The sequence below is a fragment of the Pygocentrus nattereri genome, chromosome 21 (assembly GCF_015220715.1).
Source record: "Pygocentrus nattereri isolate fPygNat1 chromosome 21, fPygNat1.pri, whole genome shotgun sequence".
In the NCBI taxonomy this organism is placed as follows: Eukaryota; Metazoa; Chordata; class Actinopteri; order Characiformes; family Serrasalmidae; genus Pygocentrus; species Pygocentrus nattereri.
The window spans coordinates 20848111-20873051 of NC_051231.1; the positions used below are offsets into that span (position 1 = coordinate 20848111).

General features: G+C 40.7%; 1 protein-coding gene across 1 annotated transcript in view; it reads left to right on the forward strand.

Annotated features, from left to right (window-relative positions):
- The window catches only part of plekha6 (pleckstrin homology domain containing, family A member 6), a 161565-nt gene that overhangs the window by 560 nt on the left and 136064 nt on the right, over nt 1-24941 (forward strand). The gene's annotated exons all lie outside the window — the stretch shown is intronic.

Here is a 24941-nt window from a genome sequence, read left to right on the forward strand (position 1 = left end):
TATTGTTTTCACAGTTGTGAACAGGCAGTAGACGGTGCTTATAGTGCACATTACGTTGCCTAGTGTGTTGACCATAGTTATGTACATAGACAATACACAGTAACTCCAGACAATATTATACGCGTTATAAGTACTATATACTGTCTATATACATAAGTGTATACAACGTACTAGATAATGTTATATGCAACATAAGTACTGTGTGTTAGTTAGTGTGTTGGCTACATGTACATATACACAGGAAATATATTTATACTTATAGTTCATATACCATTCTTTAGTATGTTGACTGTTCTATTCCATATGGTGCTTGCAGTGCATCGCATGATCTAGTGTGTAGACTATAATTATGGAAACACAACATACAGTATTTATAGTGCATGCAACGTTGTCTAGTATGTTAATTCTGTATGGTAGCTCATTATGGTAAATGGAGTGTGTAACTTTGCCTATTACATTGACCACAATTATGGACATATACAACATATGGTACTTACGTAGCGTCTAGTGTGTTGACTACAGTTGTGGAGATGGACAACATACAGTATTATGTATTGACAAATTGACAAATGGACAGTGCATAACATTGCTTTGACATTTAGTATGTTTTAATAATATGGTTCAGTGTCTGTCACTGATTACAGATGCTGGGGTGTTACCAAATGTGTCCCTTGTTCGTCCCCCGGAGTGCTGCCACCTGTCTCTTCATCTCTTTCTCGCTTTCTATGCTGTGTTTGTTTGAGTCATGAGGCTGGCGGGGCAGTGCTGTGTTGTCCAGCATGCAAAATAACTCATTGCAGGACTTAGCTGTGCTAAGCCCACAGCATGGCTGAAGCACACTTTCATTTCCAGGCTAAGCTCTGTTGACTTCAATCAGACGACCTGTTTAGTAGATTCCTCCAGCGGTGGGGGGTCGGTCTGGCATAATCTCGATCAGGATAAATACAGGGAGGCACTAATACAATTAACTCCCTTCATTTTTTACAGTGTGCTAATGTTGGTACTTTAAACAGTCTATAACAAGCATGGATTGGATTCTGTAGTGACGCTTGCTAGATGATCAGTGTTCGTATTATTCCAGGCCTTTTGGATCTACTGCATAAGTAATGGTGTGTATGAGTGAATGTGTATTTACTTTTTGTTTGGACCAAATTCACAATTCTTTGACCAAGTTCTAAACTTGTGGGGAAAGCCGTTATAAAAAATAAAGCTTTTCCTACAGGTTTGGGTTAGGATTAGGAGTAGGCATTATTTACAGTCATGTAGCTGAAGATGTGAAAAAAGAAAGAGAAACAACAATAACAGAGAAAGTTATGTAAGTGTGTGATTGTATTTACTTATTTAAAAAAAAAATTTGGGGACCAAATGAAAAATTTTGTAGCGGTAGGGAGGTTCTCCATACCTGAAAAACTGAAAAAAAAGCCCCTAAACTTTTCCCTTTTGGCTACACATACATGAAAAAGTCCACAATGACAGTAATACAGTAGGAATATAGTGTGAATGGGTTGCTTAGACCCACAAGACACACATGGTCTGTCATGGAGGCATACTAGTTCTCGGTCCCTGGCGCCACACGCTTCAACTCGTGTTTTTTGTTGCCACTGTCTCCTCTCTCTTCTATTGAGCTCTTTTGTGATTGGCTTGTGCCAAAGCAATGAGCTGTTGTCTTTGTGTCTGATTGGCTGCATTGGAGACTGAAGTGAAGAAAAGCGGTGTGTTTGTGTGTGTGTGTGTGCGCGTATGTGTGTGTGTGTGTGCACGCGTGTGTGTGTGTGTGTGCGCCTGTGTGTGTGTGCGCATGTGTGTGCGTGCGGACGTGTATATGTTCAAGATCTTTTGTTACAGTAGCAGAAAGCGAACCACGCACCTCATTCGCACCCATTAGGACTGAATGATATTGAGATGAAAAAGTCACATTACGTGTTGTTTTATAATACATATTGAAATCTGTATTGCAAAATGTTAAAGTGAAATTTGAACAACTTCTAACAAAGGAAAGGGTGTGTTTAGAGGAGGGATTGTGGCAGAAATTCAATAGGGCTGCAAAGTAAGTGCCAAATAATAATAATAATAATAATAATAAAAAAATGTTTTATGAAACAAGCAAGAGGGAGAATGAAAGACAGAACAAAGCACAACAAAAAACAGAGATGTATGGTATAGCATTATTTTATAAAATTAAGGATAATTTATTTTTTTTATATTCAAATAGTAATAAAAGTTTAAAATATCAAATACTGAAGTTTTTATATGCAAATTAACATCCTTGATGATGTTATACATTCTTACATTTAAGGACTCCACCAAAGAGCTGTGCAGATCCTGTGTCTTACATTTTTCCATCTTTGCTACTGCAACCATCAAAAGCCAACTGGGCACACTTTACTGACACAGAGAAACCGTGTGCCTGGATGGCTGAAAGCACAGAGCACAGCTGTAGCACATAGGAACTATAGCTCAAGTTCATTTTACACTTGTATAGATTTGTTCGAACAAAACTTTTAACATCAGTATGAGTTTAACATGTTAGTTGCAAACTCACTGTTTTGAAGCTGAAAGGTACGTGGTACACTAAGTTTTTATAAGACTAGGCGAGTAACAAGTTTAAAACAGATACATAGCACTTGTCTGTTTATCTTTAAAAAAAAGATTGGCATAATCCAAGTTGGATTTGTGGTCTGGAGCTGGCTTTAATATCATTCAGCAAAAGTAAGATGTAATATGCTGAGTGGCATCACTGTGTCAACTGGTGTGTGGTAGCCTTTAGCCCTTTTTTATGCTGTGGTGGTATTTTTTGGATATTTTTCACATAATGGCTTGCAAAATGAAAACTCAATGGAATATGGATGGAATATGGATGGAATGCCCATCCATATTACAATTGTAACATGCCTTAAAGAGTGCTAAACATTAGTGAACATCTGATGCTACGGTTAAAAATTAACCTGCACTATTTTCACTAAAAGGATTTACATTTGCTGGATCATTTGAATGGCTTGATTCATCAAAACACCCATAGAAACTCATCTGGAACATCAAAGATTGGACAGAATTCTCATAGCACATCATAGGTAAAAATAAATGGAACTGGATTGGATTCATTTGCATTTGGAGCCTTCTACATTACTGATTAACAAACATTATATAGCCCTAACACCCACCATCATCAAACTTTATGCAAGCATCCAGGCGTCTTTGACTGTGGTGCTGTCAGCACTGAGGGATCACACAGAATACTGAGCAGTGGCTCAGCAATTTCAGATCAGAGAAGAGAGATCCTCTGCAGAGCCCAGCTGAAAGAACTCACACTGCATGTTCTGCATGTTCTATTCTGTGTATTTGCATTTGGCCCTCCCATGATTAACGTTTGCTGCACCAACACATGTCTGTCAAATCACATCAAGTCGCTTGTCTCCCTGCAGCGATTAGCCGTGACGTCAGAATAATCATGATACAGAGTGCGACATGTTACATAAGCCTTGTTGCGGGGGGAAAAAAAAAGATGACATATTTGGAACTGGGTAAATGTTCAGCCGTGACTTTGTGAAATCAAGTGCCTGCCTACCAGTACCCCATCTATATATCATTTACATAAAGCACACCTTATTCATGCAGACGTTTCCATGAAAGCCAAAAAGCTTGTAAGCCAATGACTGTTTCATGGGCGGAGTTTGATATTGAGCAGTGAGTGCACTATCCCCCCTACTGCCCAAACTTTATATTGGTAACATTATGATGAATTTAAAGAATAAAATGGGCAATAAACAAAACGTAGAATGCTAAAATAATATGATTATGTTTTCCTTAAATAACACATTTAAATACAGTTTTATTGTAGTATATGAGATGTTTCGGCAGTAGATGTGTTTTGCAGTTTTTTTGGGTGGTGTCAATAGTATAAAACATAAGCACAGTATAATGTAAATGTAAAATACATACACGATAGTGTAACCTGTTGTTAATCTATTCATTTTTGGCCCACATTAAATTATCAGGCTGTTTTCAAATAAAAAAGGCTTGGTGTATCGTTTTTATTATTTTAATTGGTGCTGTGTGAACAGCTCCTTCAGTCATATTTGTATGTTCAGTGTTCTTTTAATTCTGTAGTTTTGGCAGAATGTAAAATACCAACTGGTAGCTTCATTAAGTACTGCTACCTTGTGTCTGCACTCATTGTGAATTTTATCACTTTTGTTTACCTTACAGGTGCACTGTAGTTCTACGACTACAGATTGTAGTCCATCTGTTTGTCTGCATAATTTGTCACACTATTCTTCAATGGTCAGGACCCCCAAGACCACCACAGAGCCCGTGTTATTTTAGGAGTGGATCATTCTCAGTACTGCAGTGACACTGATGTGGTGGTGGCGTGTTAGTGTGTATTGTTCTGGTATGAGTGGATCATATACAGCAGTGCTGCAGAGGTTTGTAAGGTTGTGTCCACTGACTGCTCGTAGATGCTTGTAGATGTAAAGTCAGAGACAGTAGTTCATCTGGTATTTCATCCTCTAATTCTTCATCAGTGGTCACAGGACACTGTCCAAGGGACACTGTTAGCTGGATACTTTTGGGTGGTGGACTATTCTCAGTCCAGCAGTGACACTGAGGTATTTAAAACCTCTACCAACCACTTGTACCAGTGCAGCACATGCTAACACACCACCATTGTGTCAGTGTCACTGCAGTGCTGAGAATGATCCACTGCCTAAATAATACCTGCTCTGTGGTGTTCCTTTGGAGGTTCTAAACATTGAAGAAAAAGATGAAAGGGGGCTAACAAAGTATGCAGAGAAAGAGGTGGACTACAGTCTGCAATCATAGAACTACAAAGTGCACCTATATGGTAAGTGGAGCTGATAAAATAGACAGTGAGGGTAGAAACAAGGAGGGGTGCTTAATGAGGTGCGTGGTTGGTGTATTACATCATTAAAGAATAAACCATTTATAAACATGCATGAGGTTTCTCAGAACCTCATGGTACAATAAACGATTGATTCTGGCAACCCAGAGATATACAATCAGTTTACAACCTTGTGACATACTGATTTGACCTATTTAATTTAGCCCAGTTCAGTTTCTGACTCATTGTCTGAGAGATAATAAACAGAACCCCATTCGCTAAGAGGCTGCCTGTATCTACTCTGTGTCAATTCAAACAGTGCTGTGTGCTGCTACCTTTCAGCATAAGCCTAATTAAATGTAATTACTCATGGATAGGGACTAGCACTTAGCTAAATGGACTCCAGTCGCCTGTGCGTGGCTGAGCGGAACGTCCTTTGTAGGTTGATGTATGCAAGGCGGCACAAAAAGCTGAAGATTAAAAGGTTAATCTTCTGAGCCGCTCACCTTAACCATGAGGTTGGGCCTCAATCGCCACGTTTCCACAGCAACACATCAAATCACCTATGCTGAGATGGCTGGGGGCGGCGTCTGTTGATGGAAGGACAAAGAAGCAGGAAGACGAAGTGTTTGACGATGGATGTGGGGGGATAAAGGATGAGAACAAGAGAAGAGTGGAAGAGATTCAGTCATATTGCTTTCCCTCAAGGCCAGTCATGTCCTTTTGCTGTACCCTGCTTCAGCCTCCCTGCAAGAATGCAAGTGCCGGTTATTTTATTAATTCATTATTTCATGTGTATCTAAATGTGTATTTCATAAACAAAGACCATGCTTGAGAATTTACAGGGAAAAAACAGCTGGTCTCCTGCGGGTAGTTTTGAGTAGGGGGTGTGTGTGGTTGCCAAAAGACATGCCAATTTCACAGCAGATCGCCTTAAACGAATACTCCAGCATCTTCTGTCTTATTTCAGTCCAACTGCCGCATCTGTAGAGTGTGGTTACCCCAGACATTAGTTTTCCTGTGCTTAGAAAAGAGCAGAAAACGGACTTGAACCACATGGACAATGGGCACATGCTTCAATGAGTGTTGTCTTCCGTGCCTTCAGCAATTTTTGTTCTTTTTTTATAAACAGGAAGATGATTGTCTGTTGTAATAAGCTGTATGCTATAGATTTTCCTGGGTGAGACTGAAAGATGTTGGAATATTCCTTTAAAGGACAGTTTTTAACCCTTTTAGCTTCCCTCACTGAGCGGCAGGTCCATGTTGTGGATGATAACTGCTAACAGCCTGAGTTTTAATCCCCCACATGGATCACATAACGGGAGCCTCTTCTGGTGCATCCAGGAGTGCTTGTGCTGGTGGCCTGGATCCCTCACCTAATCCACCTGTCTCCTCTTTCCTTACCCGCAGCCAGTCATTAGCCAGGCCACACGGGACTTTGAACGTGTCCCTGACTGACGTTTGACATTAGTGTCGTGACAACAGCAGCACTTTGGCATAAGTGCCCAAGCATCGCCTGCTGTGCCTGGCCATTCAAATGAGAAATGATTTTTGACAGACTCATTAATATGGAGGCCAATCTGCAACCGAATCATGGTTAAATGTATCCTGATAGAAAGCATGCTGCTCTTCATAATACTGCCTTAAGAACCTCTTTGTTTATTCTCCCATAGTGGCCTGAAGACAGTGAGTCATTGATTGCCCCCCCAGTGAAGAAGAAAGTTTAGAATCATACAAACACTCTTTGACTGCACTGTTTTCTAAAGCCAAACAAAATCTGCATACTGAAAAGAACATTGTGATGGAGGTTGTACACTGGCACTGTTCACTCCATTATTCAAAAAACTGGAATGAAATGCTGTCAGCCTTTCATAAGATTTTGTTTTCACTGTGAGTTAGGACCTCTGTAGGTTGTCTGCAAGACAAATGTTGAAATAGCTTTAAAAATATCGTAGATAGAAACACTTGAGCTTTTAGGCATTATTGAGTTCATTTCAGTGAATGGAAAGATTGTATTGTGAAGCATGAATGCAGATTTCTGTTACAGATCTGGATTTATGGATAGATAAACAGATCTTCTCTGTTACTAGAACCATATACGTTCCTTCCGACCTAACCGTGCAAAACATGATATTTGCGCCTTGCAAACTGAACCCATGTTGTCATATTCGGAACACCAAAGCCACACAGGCCTTGCTCCTATTAGCATATGAATGGCACTGCTGTGCTGTGCTTCACTCCCCATGGGCTGGCAGGCCAGAGTGGGTCTGAGCCAGACTCCTGGGCGCCTGTGCATTGCTCTCTTAGGACCAATTAGACCAATTTTTAATGTAGATTCCTTCCTCCGTGATGATCCTCTACAGCTGCTCCTCTCCACTCCCTGTTTTACCTTGAAAAACTGAGTTTTGGGGATGAAGTTGATCAGGGTTACCCAGGTTTGTTTCTTTGAGGCCCACCTGCAGTGCACAATTTCATGTATTCCTGAAGGGTGGCATTTGTGTGTGGCAGATTTTGAAGAGTTTTATTCTAAATGTTACAGACCACTTTCTTTTTTTCTCTTTTCATATTGATATTATGTAAATGGGCATGTCTATACAAGAAATGTCAATGCTGTACTTTGATTAAAACCACCTTTATGTGAGAAATAAAAATGTGTGTGCATTGACAGGCATTCTGTTCAAAAACATTTATATCCTAAACTGTTACAAATTGATATTATGTTGAGATAGCTTATCATGTTGTTTTATAGATGCATTCATTTCTGAGGACATTCAACAACATTCTGAATGAACATGATAAGTGGTCATGCTATGCACATAAACATGTAGATAATATCAAGTGTAGCACAGCATTTAGGCTATTTCTAACTCTATGGCATGGGTGCACTGCAAGTGTTTGCTCTGGGGCCCTGTAGATTGATGGCAGTTAAGTGAAGTGACAACAAAGCAGACAGTACATTTGTTCAAAATTAAGATAGCTAGTAATAGATGGCTAATCGTCCTATAACATATTTAATTATGGATGTGTTTATTTAAGTGTCTGGGAATATTTGCAAACATCTGACAGCTCTTTAGCATTTAAGTCAGTCCAAATTAAGCAACATAACTATGTTTAACAGTAACAGACAGAAATACCTTCTTGTTTGAGGTAAATGAAAGGTCTTTTTTGGCAAGCGAATGCTCCAAATCTCTATGTTTTGCAGTGTAGTAGGTAAATAATCATTAAATGTTGATAAACATATAAAATAATGAAGTGAGCTGCTATTTTGGTTGCTTGGCTAAGTGTTACTAAACACATTTTTAGTTCAGCTTGTTTTTACAATTCACTCATCCAGCCACTTGCCATGTTAGCATATGATGACAATGGGATGTGACTGGTCTGGAGGACTTTATGGACAAGTCCTATAGGATAATTGGTAAAAAACAAAAAAGGAAAAAGGCTCTGAGCTTACAGGTTGAGAACCACTGTATTGTAACACTCCAAACTGGTGATGCTTGGTATTTAAGGGCATCCATTTATGGCACAGATGCAGACGTTTGAATATCCTTGGTCAAGTGACATGTTTTGTTGATTATCTGAGTGAAATTAGCACATCATCTACTGTGCGCAAACTTAAAGATGACTTTTTTTCTGCAAAAACAAATAAAACAATGTGCCATAAGTTTTTAATAGGCCACATTTTATTTTTTCCCGTTATATGTTAAATTCAGCTCAGCGATGGACTGGCGACCAGTCCAGGGTGTTTCCTGCATTCCGCCTGCTGGGATAGGCCCCAGAAACCTCTGCGACCCAGAAGGATAAGACATAGTTAGATAATGTGTGTGTGTGTGCGAATGTTAAATTCAGCAAATAAGTTATGTGCAATAAAATATACAGACGTGTGTTTGCTGTAGAGGATGTGTGAACTGATTTTTACTTAGAAAACCAGCAAAACATGTAATTTGATTAAGGGTGCCCAAACTTTCACATACGGTTACATATCATTGTTGTAAAAAGTAGAATTTGCTGCAGTTATTATCCTACTTATTTATTTATTTATTTATTTTATTATCTTATCATTTCTGAGCCCAGTTACCAGCTCTATCCACCCCTGCTGCACCTGATTCATATTGTTAATGAATGCTCAATTCGTTCTTTAGTTGAATTAGGGGTGTTGGAACAATGAAAACACGAAACTACAGTGCAAGTTGGGCCTCCAGGTTTAGATACTAAACTTTGCAGTTGATTTCAAAGTTCTCTTGCCTTATGTAGCAGTGAAGATAATGGAATGTGAATGCAAGCGTACATAAGTAGCCACAAACTGATGGAAATCTCTTCTGACTCTCATGCAGTGAATGGATGATAGAAGTGCTATTACATGTCTTGATTCATTCTTTAGTTCACTTTCAGAGCTCAGCATGGACTGTGATGGCCTGTACAGCACTCTTATTCAGTCCATGTACACTTTCCACATCACTTTAATCCTCCATGGTGATCCAGACTTAATTGGGTGGGTCAGCTTTCACCAGCACTGTTCAGCTCCAGTGATTGGTGGGTCAACCACTTTGCAAATTAGGTCATCTTTGAAGAGTATCCAAAATCTCTGAAGCATTCAGGTGAATGAATAAAGATGAGGTTTCAGCTGAAATCTATGACAAGAAACCAAAGGCCTTAGAGTGTCAGAGCAGCTATGACCATTTAGAGAGAGCTAGTATTGCAGAATTGATCACGGAATAGCTAGTAACTCCACACAGCGAATATGAACACTGAGTCATTCATCTTAAGAATACAGCTAATATCTTACTTTATAGGAAGATGAATGGTATTTCATTTCACGCAGCAGAGAATTCTGTTTAACTCAGGCAGGATTCATTAGTTAAATATGTGTAATGATGTCTGTTTGGCCATTATGCTAAAAGGCCTTCAGGCTAGCTTACAGGTTTGGAAGGAATGCTTTGCTAATTGGAGCTGAAAAAAGGACCACCTTCCCCCACCTTCTTTCCAAGTCTGCACATGAAATGAAGTGTGGCCTATGTTTTCATGGCACGCAATATATATGACAGTATTTTCTTTTTTTATGTAAAAGTTGGTATGGTCATAATGCCTCAGCAAAGTAATATTGCTTTCAAACTAACTGAAGCAATGAAAAAAACGAAATGACATTTTGAATTCAACACTCCAATAATAAACTGTTATTATTATGATAATGGAATAACAAGTTGAGCATCAATCACTTCCTTTTTACTCTGCAGTTCATGCGAATACTGGTTGTTGTTGTTGCTGTTGTTTATATGCTTTGTCATGATGTAAGTAATACATATCGTCATCGTGACCGCCCCTTCACCCACCTCTCATCTAAAACCTTTCACCACCGAGATCTCAGCCTGAACCTGCACAGTCCTTCTTGTTTTCTACTGCTAATATAACTGCATGTTCATAATCTTGTCCAGTCCATAGAGACTCATTCTATGCCATCTGGTAATGGAAGTCTCCTCTTCCTCCTCCTCCCGCACCTTCTGTTTGGGAGCCTGTCTGTTGGCTGTGCTCCAGAGGAAGCTGCATTTGGGCCAATCGAAGAGCCGATGGCCTTCGCCTGCACGACCTGTGAGGTGTGCACTGACCTAGTGGAGATTCTTAAAGCCCAGATTATTTCCTAGATTAAACCAAGCCTTTCTGTGGCACTGCGCCTCTTGGCGTATTACTGGATTACATATAACGTATAACGTCCTACGTATAATGCTCATTTGGCTTCCTCTTTAGATTTGAAGGACACGACCATGTCTTGATTTTTAATATCAATGCTGGACTGTAAGCTTTTTTTACATGACTTTTTTTTTAAAGCCTGGCTGATAGTGAAGCAGTTAATGCGTTAATGATGCAGTTCAAGCCTGGGAGCTCTCGTTGCGATAATCTTTCCCTTTTCTTAGTCTTCCCTCAGGTTATATCCTGATGACCCGATTTACAAGCCTCAGATTATTTGCCACTGCCACATTAACGTGAGCAAGCGGAGAATTTAATCTCTCAATTTAATCTTTCCCTGGAGCTCTTTCTGTCTGCACTAGCTGCAGAAGTGCCAGAAATCAAGACTGTGTCCAGCATGCATCATAAAGCCAAAAAAAACAAAGACCTAAAAGGCATCAGCATGGGGTATTAGGCTTTATATTACAATACTGTTTGAAGTGGATTTTGTTAAAATGCTACTTTTAAATTAATCTGATGCTGTCTAATCCATGATACATGCTAGCACAGCATTTTCCTTGTCCCAAATGACAATTACTTTCAGATCTACTTTAGACATTGTTGTGATTAGATTATTGAAATTGCACTGAGAGACTGATATTAGGTTAAAAGGCCAAAATAAAGCAATGCAGCATTATGAGAACAGTTGAACAGTCATTTTTTGCCCGTTCAATAAAGGCAGTTCCTTTGATAATGCATTTCCAAATTCTTAAAAAACTAATGATCCTCATGGTCCCTCTCACCAATACATCATAATGCCTCCCCAACTTAATACACATGAACTAATCCTAATCCCTGAACTGCAGAGACACAAGTCAAGCCACAAAACTACTAGGAGCACAGAGATTAAGGCAAGAAAAAAAAGGCCTCGGTTGGCCTCAAAAAGACTTTCACACTGACGTCGTACCCTCCAAGATTTTTTTCTCTCACTTAGAGATGGCACTGATCCAATATCATGTATTGGTATCATGCTGTTAGCATCATGAAATGCTGGATCGTATTCATTATTTCTGATACAGCCTTTTCCACTGATATTGACCCAATACCAACAGCTGTTATGAGCTGTGTATTTCTTTTCGTGGGGTTGTAGAGTGTTTGAGGGTAGTAGAGAGCATGATACCTAATTCTGAATGCTTGTTTTAAGTGAAGGGCTTTGATTAAAAATGTTTCGTTTTAAAGCTTACAAGTTTTTAAAGAAACAATATTGGCTGATTCTCAAGGTTATAGCATGGGTTTGATGTGCACGGTACTCAAGCGCTTAGTTAACTAGATGCCAGGATTACTGAATACTGGAATCAATGTTTGTATACAGATAAAAAAAAATCTCTGACAAACTAGTATGTGGACTTATTGTCCACTAAGGAGAAAAAACCTGTAGAAGCTGATGAGTCTCTATCAGTATCCAGTGTTGTACCATAGTCAATTAGCTTATATAAGGCCATCTCTACTCTCATCTGACACGAAAGCCTATCAATGTCTGTTATTTTTGAAAAATAAAGTAACAAAATATAATAAAATATATTCTTCTGTGTGATGCTTAGGGATTTGAATTGGTCAGATTTTATTGATACCAGTGCTATTATCGATTCCATTTATTGGCCCAAAAAAATATGCCTACACATGTTCACAGTGTCAGCTAAGCTGTTTTGTGATCTCTAAATATGAATACAGTATAGAATGTCTGCCTAATAACATTTGAACATGGTAAAATAAACTACGATGCTCCTTTTCTTAGAAGGAAAGAACTTGGAAAACAAATACAAAACTAACTGCTAAACAGTTATTCTTTATTTTCATATAAGATTAGTCAAATAAAAAAATCTGCTAAGCCTGACTGGTTTGCATTAATGTTATAACATAGGATATTTACTCACTGTAGCGGAGCATGGTTGGAAAGCCGTGGCACTCATCTGTAGAGTGTCTAATATTAGGTATTCCTGGAATTTTAGCCTATGTTGCATTGAAAGATGCTGGTGTTTCCACCCGCACTTGAAATGATCGATGCTTGAACTGCATCTTTGGTGGCAAACCACCCAATGTGGTAGGCAGAAGTATAGAAGCTAGTGAGTTAATATGCTTAATATTTAGTTGCATATGGCTTGCTATAACCGCAGTCAAGATGCTGACAAACTATTGCATTTTTTTGTTATGCTTTTCCATGTATTTACAGCAGGTTCTCTCAGTTATTGTTTGTGTTGAGGGGCACTTACCCTCTTTAGCAGGTGAAATCCACACTCAGTTTGGTTAAGGTCTGTTGATTGACTTAGCCAGTCTAAAAACCTTTCACTTTTTTCCTCTGATGTAGTCCTTTGTTGTGTTGGCAGTGTATTGTGGGTCATTGTCTTGCTGCATCTTGAAGTTCCCCCCAATTAGCTTGGATACATTTCTCTCTAAATTGGCTTCTGAATTAATTCTTCTATAGCTACATCATCAATAAAGATTAGTGAGCCCTTTCCAGAAGCAGCCATGTAAGCCCAGACTATGATATTACTTTCATTGTGCTTGACTGATGAGCTTGTTTTGGATGGTGAATAGATCCTGTCCATCTCTTGAAGGAGCTTAATCTTGCTCTCAACAGTCCTTTATGGCTCATCTATGTAATTTTTTGCAAATTCCAATCTGGCCTTTCTGTTCTTATGGGTGGCTTGCATCTTGTGGTATGGCCTCTATATTTTTGTTGTTGAAGTCTTCTTCAAATGGTGGATTGTGATACCTTTACCCCTGCCCGGCTGAGGTTGTTGATGTCACTGACTGTTGTTTTTGGATGCTTCCAAAATGTTTTTCTCACTAACTATTGCAGTTTTTCTTGTCAAACTGTTCAGTGTCTGGTTGTCTGACTAGTATGCCAATGGTTTCTTTCTTTTTCAGGACCTTCCAAAGTGTTGTATTGGCTATGCCCAATGCTTTTGCAATGACTCAGATCAATTTTCTCTCTTTTCTCAGGTCCAGAATGCCTAGTTTTTTTCTCCCTGTAGACAGCCTTTGGTCTTCATGTCAGTTTAGCCTTTTAACAAAAAATGCATCTTCATAGACATTCAGAGATATTAATTGTTTGAACATTCAATCTAGCAGCATCTGTCTTGCTCCAATGTTAAAATCCATCCATCCATCCATCCATCCATCCATCCATCCATTATCTTCTGCTTCTCCGGGGTTCGGGTCACGGGGGCAGCATCCTAAGCAATGAGTCCCAGACCTCCCTTTCCCCAGCCACTTCCACTAGCTCTCCAAGGGGGATTCCGAGGCGCTCCCAGGCCAGCTGGGCGATATAGTCACGCCAGCGTGTCCTGGGTCTTCCCCGGGGTCTCCTCCCAGGTGGACTTGCCTGTGACACCTCCCGAGGGAGGCATCCTAACCAGACGCCCGAACCACCTCAGCTGGCTCCTCTCGACGTGAAGAAGCAGCGGCTCTACTCCAAGTCCCTCCCGGATGACTGAACTTCTCACCCTATCTCTAAGGGAGAGTCCAGACACCCTGCAGAGGAAACACATTTCGGCCGCTTGTATTCGCAATCTTATTCTTTCGGTCATTACCCAAAGCTCATGACCATAGGTGAGGGTGGGAACGTAGATCGACCGGTAAATCGAGAGCCTTGCCTTATGGTGTTCGTGATGGACAAACTGTGGTTTGCACAGAAGTCCAAAAACTGAACACCACTCTGGTTCAGATCAGAGAGGCCATTCCTCCCAATCACACCCCTCCAGGTCTCACTGTCATTCCCCACGTGAGCGTTAAAGTCCCCCAGTAGGACAATAGAGTCTCCAGGAGGAGCACTTTCAAGCACCCTTCCCAAGGACTCTAAGAAGGCTGGGTACTCTGAACTGCTGTTCGGTGCATAAGCACAGACAGCAGTCAGGACCCATTCCCCAACCCGAAGGCGTAGGGAAGCTACCCTCTCGTCCACCGGAGAAAACCCCAACATACAGGCACCGAGTCGAGGGGCTATGGGAAAGCCCACACCTTCCCGCCGCCTCTCACCATGGGCAACTCCAGAAAAGAATAAACTCCAGCCCCTCTCAAGGAGATTGGACCCAGAGCCCAAGCTGTATGTTGAGGTGAGCCCGACTATATCTAGCCGGTATCTCTCAACCTCGCGCACCAACTCAGGCTCCTTCCCCGCCAGTGAGGTAACGTTCCAAGTTCCAAAAGCCAGATTCAGCAACCGAGGTTCTGAACGCCAAGGCCCACGCCTTCGGACACTGCCCGATCCACAAAACACCGAACCCCTACTACTGCCCCTCCCATTGGTGGTGGGTCGATGGGAGGGGGGACTCATGTAACTCCTTCGGGCTGGGCCCGGCTGGGCACCATGAGTAAATGCCCGGCCACCAGACGCTCGCTGGCGAGCCCCTCCCCCAGGCCTGGCTCCAGGGTGGGGCCCCGGTAACCCTGTTCTGGGCAGGGTACACAAGTCCTGTTTTCGTCTTTTCATAGGGGTTATTATGGATCACACTTTGTCTGACCTGTCACCTAGGACCAGTTTGCCATGGGAGACCTTACCAGGAGCTTTTGCTCCAGACAACATAGCTCCTGGGTTCATCCAAGCACACAAACCCCTCCACCACGATAAGGTGGTGATCCATAGAGAGGCCAATGTTAAAATGTTAAAAATATTTTTAAAAAGACAAACTGTTCATTTGAAAGGTGCTATATTGCCATATTGGTGCCAGTTGTTTAAGCCATCTAGTTGTAAATATCAGGAAATCAGTTGAAATTCTGATCTACCATCTGGTATTCATCTCTGGATCTCAAACCCAACAGTCTTCAGTGTAAAGCAAAAATAAAAACAAACAAACAAACAAAAAAAAACAGAAGCCTTAATGTTTCAATACTTTCAGAAAAAAAATGTATATTTAAGTTCATATTGTCTTAACCCTACATATTAACCATGTTATAGACTTGTACAACAGGTTTCTGAGGTGACCTGTGCACTGAATTAGGTGTTGGAAGAAACACCCACTGCACATTCCTATTTCTTTGCGATCCAAAATGAAAGCAGTTTTGTTTGTGTGAGTGTGTCTGTAGATGTCTGCTCTTGTGGACTGGAGGGTGTTTGTTTCAGAGCAAGTGCGTGAAATGGTACATCTCCTCTGAGTCACCAGGCGCTGCTTTTTACAGCCACGTTTCGCTCATTGATTCTGCTTGTTTGCGGCACACCGCAGGCTGACATGTAGCCGGTTTTGGGTAGGGCAGGGAGACAGTGACATTGCCAGAACAGAGGCTGGGTGGTATGCCTCTTTTGTTTTGTAGGGTGTCAAACTAGAGGCATGGAGTGGCATGTTTTTCTGCTCAATTACACACGAACAGGACTGATCTTAAATATTGAATTTTCCTTGTCTTTTTGAAGTAAGTTTGATGTAGTATGTAAATGTGTTAAAGTATCAAAACATATTATTTACTCTCCGGTTCATACAGTCTACAAGCAACTTATTATTTGTTACATATATCCAGATGAAGTTAAAAGGGGAACACTGACAACATTGCTATATCACTGTTGTCAGCACAAAACTCTCCAGTTTTTCTTTTTTTTAACCTACTTTGAAATGACCAGTGACCCTTTATGTTGTGTCAAAATTTCATGATGAACAGACCAACAGAGATGGTCCAAAAAAATAAATTTACTTAATTTACTTCCATTAAAGGTTAAGAACATTTTTATTTCTCCTCTAAAAAGTTGCCTTTTGGAGATACAAGGTTTTGTTACAACAGCAGTGATATGTAACATTTATACTGGTAAAATAGTGGTAAAATATAAAAAAATAAGCTTTCTTTGAGTACTATAATTCTTTTCATACCCTGCATGCACCTTTACACTGGGGTTTTTTAGGCCAAAGCCTTTTTATAAAACTATGCTATGTACTTTATTGATCCAAGGATAATTTTTTATTTTGCTGCCTAACTATACTGAGTATGGTAGCAGCTCAGGGCCGACATCATAGCTGCATCACCTGGGGCAGTGAGGGGCTAAATGCTTTGCCCAAGTCCTGGAATTTGAACATACAACCTTTCCGATTGTTGGCTCACCTTTCCTACCACTAGGCTACCTGTTACAAAACCATCATAAAACAATGTTTCAGGCATCAGGCAGCGTGTTTGTATAATATAACTATTTTGTGCGATAACTTTCTAAGATGGAACTTTCTAAGATTCCTGCAGAGCCATAACAATGTCTATTCTGTCTTAAGTTGTTACAGATTTTGTCATTTTACAGTGTCAAATTAGCATTTATGATAATTGTTATAGCATGATGGAGTACAAGGTAATGTAACACATTACAGTTAAAATTTTTGTAATAAAATAAATTTAGTAGGAATTATATTACTTGCGGGTGCATCTTTAAGAGAGCAAAGTGAATTATTCATGATGCATTTAAATCATAAATTTACTCTCTGTGCCTGTTTTGCCTGACACTGATAGTGAATGTGAGCAGGACAGTGTGAGTTCTGTAAATTCAACAAAGAGTCTGTCAGAGTGTTTAGTCACTCTAATACAAAACTGAGAAGTGGCTCATCTAAACAGATCAGGCCCGATTTTCTTTCAGAAAAAGTGTGATAAGTTTTTTTGCTCATAAAGATTTCAAGGCAGCTGTTTTTGAAATATTTCTAAAGGGTAGCTGGTTTCCAAGAGCATCAGCCATTCAGAATTTGAATCTGCATCATTGGCTGCATATGGTTAAAACGCAGGGATGCTGCATGTCTTTTAAATGATGCTTACTGTGACTATTCGTATCTGAACAGAAAATTAAAGTAAAGAATTATGAGAAGTAAAAAAGAATGTAACCTTCTTCAATGCCGTAGTGGGTAATCAGGAGAATCCCCAGTGGGCTGGTAGCAGTTTATGGTGGTTGCTGTGACGTATAAACTCACATGCATTAGCACAAGAACTCTCAGACAAACTATAAATGTTACAGCCAAGTGTATATCTGTAGTAATTTAGAGCTTTACAGCAGCCTGTACAGTGAATATAGATTAGATGAAACTGAAGTTAACTTCTTATTCTCATTTCCTGTTCCACCTTAAATGATATTGCAGTTTAATGCCTGTATGAGCATTAGCATAAGTGCTGGAGCATTTAAATGATTAGCATATCAAATTCACTGTGAATGTGTGAATCTGGTACTATCTGACACAAAAAGCAGTTCATTACTTTTTTGCATTACATTTTTTGCAAGTCATTTTTGTTTTTTACATATACAGTATGTGAATCGTGAAGATGGACAGTAGCAGCAAGAACAGCAAAAAAACAAGGTTGCACTGAGAAAACAAGAATTAAAGGAGGACATAGTTGAGCGGTTGGACAGTGAGAAATGATGACCTTAACTTGCTTAGCTAGCATTAGTTTGTATTGTATTGACTGTCATGTTTATATCACATTTGCGATTGCCAATTTTCATTTTATCACTAGCAAATCACTTTGACTAGCTCAGTGTAGCATAGAAACATGAAGCATGAAGAAATATGCAGATTTTAGAAAAAGTTACTTTTTCGCAAAGGCAAGGTGTGTGTGTGTGTGTGTGTGTGTGTGCATGTGTGCACATGTCTTGCTGTCCTTGTAAGGAGTCTGCATCTTCACAACAATAGAACAATATGACAGTTTTGCTCAGTTGAGGACATTTTGCTGGTCCTCACGTGTTGTTTTAACCACAAATTATATTAGAGAGTAAAAGAGCAGAATGCCTTTTGTATACTGATGTTAAGGTTAGGGGGCAAGGTAGGATTACTTGGCTAATTCAAAAATCTATAGAAATATACGGAAGTCCTCATGAGCAATGTAAGATGTGTGTGTGTGTTTGTGTGTTTGTATGTTTTATTAATGAAAATTCATTGTGATGGTTGTATCTCCAGTCAGCTGTGAACTGAACCAAGCCTTGAACTAAGGCATGGCTAAGCCATGAATGTGGTAAAATCTGTTTTAGACAATAAAAGGTTATATTTCATAGACAATGTAGGTATGAAAGGGTGTAGTGTGTTTGTACACCACATGCTACCCACACCCTGAGCCACCAAGTCAATTCTTCTGCTTCTCTGACAAAGGAATTCTAAAATGCACAAGTTGCTTTTCCTGCTCTTGTGAGCTGCTCAGTCAAACATGAAGCGTGGTTGGGCGTGTTTTCAAAACTCATTTGGAGAACGTTTTAGCCATTTGCCCAGTGTAGAAATGGAATACCCAGAGCAAGAACCTCATAGATGCTTCCAGATGCTCTCACGGCTAGCTTGCTGAAACATGCATGACATGAAGATATGCTGACAGCATCTCGTTAATGCTAATAGCTAATGTTCATCTCCAGTGAAGCTGCATCTGCTTACTCCACTGATGATAGTTCACCCAGACTTCTTAGCCACAGGGTGTGTATGTGTGTGTGGGACGCTTTCTACTTACTGGATGTTGTGACTCATCACGGCAGAATCAAGACTCCTTCTCTTCCAGGCCTTTTATTTATGTGCACAGTAAGTAAGTCGTTTGAAGTCTGAAGGCTGAAGTTTTGGGTTCTTGTTAGGGAATCTGTTTACTGAACTCTTTCGAGATATTTGCATACTGCAGCATACGGTGCATCATTAAAAGAATGTTGATGGATCACCTACTTAGAAAGCATCTTTTTGGTGGCCCGGATGCACGCTTATTTATTTTACAGTACACAGTTTAGAGATTCATCTGTATTTAGCATGTATCAAGTTTGGATTTACTTTGTCTTAATAATTTTACATGCAATACCAACATTGTATTGATTGATTGCAGACAAAATAACATACTTTTTAAGTAAGAAGTTTCTTAAGGATAAATAATGCACAATAATTATTGATTTACTGGAATTTTGTGAAGTCATCAGGCTTTTTACAGCTTCCTATTTGTAATTATATAAACCTGATCACAAAGTTTGGAACAGTGATACAAGACATTTGAATTGTGACATCATTTTTCTTCATTTTCTGGTAGTATTTATAAGTTTTGATTTTATTTTGAAAATATAGTTTAGTTTTATTAGTCATAGTGCACCTCTCCATGGATCACCACCTTATCGTGGTGGAGGGGTTTGCGTTCTTGAATGATCCTAGGAGCTATGTTGTCTGGAGCTCCTGGTAGGGTCTCCCTAGGCAAACTGGTCCTAGGTGACAGGTCAGACAAAGTGTGATCCAAAAATACCCTTATGAAAATAAAAAAAAACAGGACTTGTGTACCCTGCCCAGATTAGGGTCACCGGGGCCCCACCCTGGAGCCAGGCCTGGGGGAGGGGCATGCCAGCAAGTGTCTGGTGGGCGGGCATTTACTCATGGTGCCTGGTTGGGCCCAGCCCGAAGGAGTTACATGATCCCCCCTTCCATCGACCCACCACCGATGGGAGGGGCAGTAGTAGGGGTTCAGTGCTTTGTGGATTGGGCAGCGGCCGAAGGCGTGGGTCAGACCAGGCAAGCCCAAACGTATAGTGAGGGTTTGCTGGGAACGTCTGGCAGAAGAACCTGTCAAACTGATCTTTAACTCACACCTCTGTCAGAACTTTGACCAGATATCGGGGTGGTGAGAGACATTGACTCAGAATGGGCCATGTTCTGCTCCTCCATTGTTGAAGTGGCTGACTGTAGCTCTGGTCGCAAGCTAGTTGGTGCCTGTCGGGGCAGTAATCCTCGAACTCGGTGGTGGACACCCCTGGTGAGAGACGCCGTCAAGCTGAAGAAGGAGTCCTACCGGGCATGGTTGGTCTGTGGGACACCAGAGGCAGCTGACAGGTATCAACAGGCCAAGCGATCTGCGGCTTCAGTCGTTGCCAAGGCAAAAACCCAGGTGTGGGAGGAGTTTGGTGAGTCCTTGGAAAGTGACTTTAAGTTGGCTCGGAAAAGATTCTGGCTAACCGTCAGGCGACTCAGAATGGGAAAGCAGTGTGCCACTAGCACTGTATATAGTGGAGATGGTGTGCTGCTGACTTCGACTGGAGACGTCATTGGGCGGTGGAAGGAATACTTTGAGGACCTTCTTAATCCCACCGACATGTTCTCCAGTGAGCAGAGTCTGGGGACACGGGAAAAAGGTTGTTAAAAAGCTCCTTGGTGGCAGGGATCAAGGGGTGGATGAGATCCGTCCGGAGTTCCTCAAAGCTCTGGATGTTGTGGCGCTGTCTTGGCTGACACGCCTTTTCAACATTTCGTGGACATCGGGGGCAGATTGGTAGGCTGGGGTGGTGGTGCCTCTTTTTAAAAAGGGGGACCAGAGGGTGTGTTCCAACTACAGGGGAATCACTCCTCAGCCTCCCTGGTAAGGTCTATGCAGAGGTACTGGAGAAGAGAGTCTGGCTTATAGTCGAATCTCAGATTCAGGAGGAGCAGTGTGGGTTCCGTCCGGGTCATGGAACGCTGGACCAACTCTTCACCCTCTCCAGTTCATGGGAGTTTGCCCAACCAGTCCAAATGTGCTTTGTGGATTTGGAGAAGGATCTGTCAGGGCTTCCCTTTGTCACCGATTCTATTCATAATTTTCATGGATAGAATTTCTAGGCGCAGTCAGGGGATGGAGGGTGTGCGGTTTGGTGACCTCAAGGTTACATTGCTGCTGTTTGCAGATGATGTGGTTCTATTGGGGACATCAGGTCATGAACTTCAGCTTTCGCTGGATCGGTTTGCAGCTGAGTGTGAAGCGGCTGGGATGAGAATCAGTACCTCCAAATCTGAGGCCACGGTTCTCAGGCGGAAAAGGGAGGAGAGCCCTCTCTGGGTCGGGGATAAGTTCTCAAGTGGGGGAGTTTAAGTATCTCGGGGTCTTGTTCATGAGTGATGATAAAAGGGAGCGGGAGATTGACAGGCAGATTGGTGCTGGGTCAGCAGTGATGCGGGCTCTTGACCGGTCTGTTGTGGTAAAGAAAGAGCTGAGCCATAAGGCAAGGCTCTCGATTTACCAGTCAATCTACGTTACCATCTATGGTCATGAGCTTTGGGTAATGACCGAAAGAATGAGATCGCAAATACAAGCGGCTGAACTGAGTTTCCGCCGCAGGGGGTCTGGACTCTACCTTAGAGATAGGGTGAGAAGTTCGGTCATCCGGGAGGGACTCGGAGTAGAGCCGCTGCTTCTTCACGTCTAGAGGAGCCAGCTGAGGTGGTTCAGGCATCTGGTTAGGATGCCTCCTGCACGCCTCCCTTGGGACGTGTCACATACAGGTCCAACACGCTGGCGTGACTATATCGTCCAGCTGGCCTGGGAGCGCCTCGGAATCCCCCCGGGGGAGCTAGTGGAAGTGGCTTGGTAAAGGGAGGTCTGGGCCTCATTGCTTAGGATGCTGCCCCTGCGACCCGAACCCCAGAGAAATGGAAGATAATGGATGGATGGATGGATGGATGGATAGTCGTAGTGTAGTACTAACCAGTGTACAGAACATATGTTGCCATTTTTTATGAGCTTGAACCTCCTTTTTCTTCACATCTGAGAAATACCAGTTTTTCATAGGCCCAGTGCTTATTAATGCCAAAAATATTGTTTTATGATTGATTTGTTTGTTTATTTATTGTAAAGGTTGTTAATTTTTGTATGATGGCACAATACTTTTTTTTTTCTTTTCTGATACAGAAAATGATATTGAAAGCTTAAGTATCAGCCACAGGCAGTACCGATTTGATGTTTCTTTTTTAAAAAGAAGCTTGTTACCTTGAAAATTAAGCTTTGAAGGGGACATATTGTGAAAAACTAAATTTTTCAGTGCTTGTGCACATACATTTGGGTATCTGGAGTGCCTGCCAACTCACAAGCCCAGTCAGGTTTTTTGTGGGTTGCATAGGTCAGACATAAAGTTTTACAAACCATTCAGATTTGGCAGCCCTTCCTAGGCCATGTGCAGGTTCATTAGGATTATACTGTCCCCTATCTGAGTATCTTCACCCACTGTTTGAGCCAGTCTTTGCACCATTTTTTCTTGCAAGCCCTGCATTATGCTGAAGCTACGAGCTAAACACTGTAACTGCTCTGTTGTCAGCTGCACCTGAGTGGATAAAGTTAATTCTGATAGTAGTAATAAGTTCATCTTATCAACATGTGAATAACTTGAAAGTAAAATAAGAGAAGCCATACTTGTGCAATACTTATGGTACACCTCGCGGAACAGGCTGGGTGGGGAGAGCGGTGTCTCATTGGATTAAGGGCAAATCCAATATCAGGGTCAAAACAGTCCAGGGTCAGAGATCTAACACAGATAGATGGAGGTACAAACATAATGAAAATGAACACAGCATAAACAAACACCAGAGGCCGGAAGAACAAAATACCATGCAAGAATGCACTACTAGACAATACAAATGCCAAACAATACCATGCAAAGACCAAAAAAAGACCAGCAAACTAACAGGGGGGGAACTAAACTAACACAGAGATTAAATACAAGGAAACATTGAGGGTTAATAATACACCGGTGGATAACACAGGTGAGAACAATCAAGGGCGGAGTCAAGAAACAAGGGGGCATGACAGAGAAGAATCAAAACAAAAAAAGCACATGGACTAGACCAAAACAAAACAAAAGCACATGGAGGACTGGGAGGGGCCAATCATGACACTCATCATTCTAAGGAACTTGCACTCAAACTGCCCCTTTTGAACAGGGTTGTTCAGACAGGGTGAGAAGCGTGCTGTGGTGCTTGATTCTTGTGGTATGTCACAAGGCATGTCAAGACAGGACTGTGTTAACTTGTGGAAAAGAGCCGTAATGTGTCACCTTTAAAATGAGTCATTTTTAATTGAAGCACTTCACTTAGGATGAGCATCAAGCAAGCTATTACCTCAAACACTTTCCAAAGAAGGAATAGCTAACATCATGACATCACATGATATTATATATGTGCTATGCATTTCAGGCTGAATACCCCAATGATGTTTCTGCATTTATGCGTTTGTCAAATGCTTTTATCCAGTGTGACTTCAGAAGCCAGATTCTTGCCCAAGTGCTCTTAGCATAGGCTGCTTACCCAGGTAGGAAATCAAACCCCAGTTTTCAATAAGATTACACTTCTAAGGTATTTATACATAGTTTATTATGAGTTTATTAATCATAAACACCTTAAGGATAATTCATAATCAGCACATAAAAATGGGCAACAATGACCTGTTATAACAGATGAATATTAATATATGATGAAGCTGAGAAGTTTAATGCTGTATAATGGAGAAAACAAAGTAAGATAAGTAGCCAGCAGAATCTAAGGTTTAACAATATAGATTAAATGTGGGTTCACTAGCAACAGTTTGAACCATTTAGTATTGATTTTTAAATCTAATTTAAATGACCTAATTAATGACCATTAATTACCTATTTAAAAAAAAGATAAACACTTTTAGCAGTCTTCTTATAGCCTAGGCCATCTTTGTGGCGAGCAACAATTCTATTTCTCATATCCTCAGAGAGTTCTTTGCCATGAGGTGCCATGTTGAATATCCAGAGGCCTGTATGAGTGAATTTTACCCAAAACACCAAATTTAACAGCCCTGCTCCCCTGGAACCTTGTTACCTTCACACCTGGAACCTTGTAACTCTAACGAGTCACATGACACCAGGGAAGGACAACGAAACAATTGGGCACAATTTGGACATGTTCACTGTGAGGTTTACTCACTTGTGTTGCCAGTTATTTAGACATTAATGGTTGTGTGTTGAATTATTTTCAGAGGTCAGTAAATCTATACTGCTATACAAGCTGTACATGGGCTACTGTAAGTTATATCCTAGTTTAATTTCTATAGTGTTGTCCCATGAAAAGATGTTAGTTACCAATAGGTTAGAGAGAGAGCTAGTCCTGAGCTCAGAAACTGCTAGGAACAAAAAGTCACTGTTGATACCCAGAAAAAAGGAACAGCGTTGAACACAGAGCAGTACAATACAATACATAAGTGAAGTATAATGCATTACAATCAGTGCTTAACTCAGTGCTCATTTAAGTGCTGTATAAAGAGATGTGTCTTCAGTCTGCATTTGAAGACAACAAGAGACTCTGCTGTACGGACAGCCAGGGGGAGTTCATTCCACCACTTGGGTGCCAGTACAGAGAACAGTGTTTGTCACTGTATATAAAGTGTTTATCAGTCTTTTGAAAACCATCCATATATATATATATAAAATTCCAGATGGTTAGTATTACTGTTTCAAATTGTCATTATCAATGAAACCATGGTCAATTACAACACTTTGAAAAACCCAGTGGATGATTTGTAATGTTATTGCACATTTCATATGATTTACATGCGTTTATATAAGGTATTGGCTATATTACCATTTAAATGGTTTTGCAAACAAAAATGTGTGGTGTTACTAATTAGTGAAATGATCACAGTCTGTGTATGAATAGTTTTTCAACATATTCAGCACGTTTTAGCAATATTGCATTAGTAGTTTTTTTTTTTACTGTTAACTAATCAT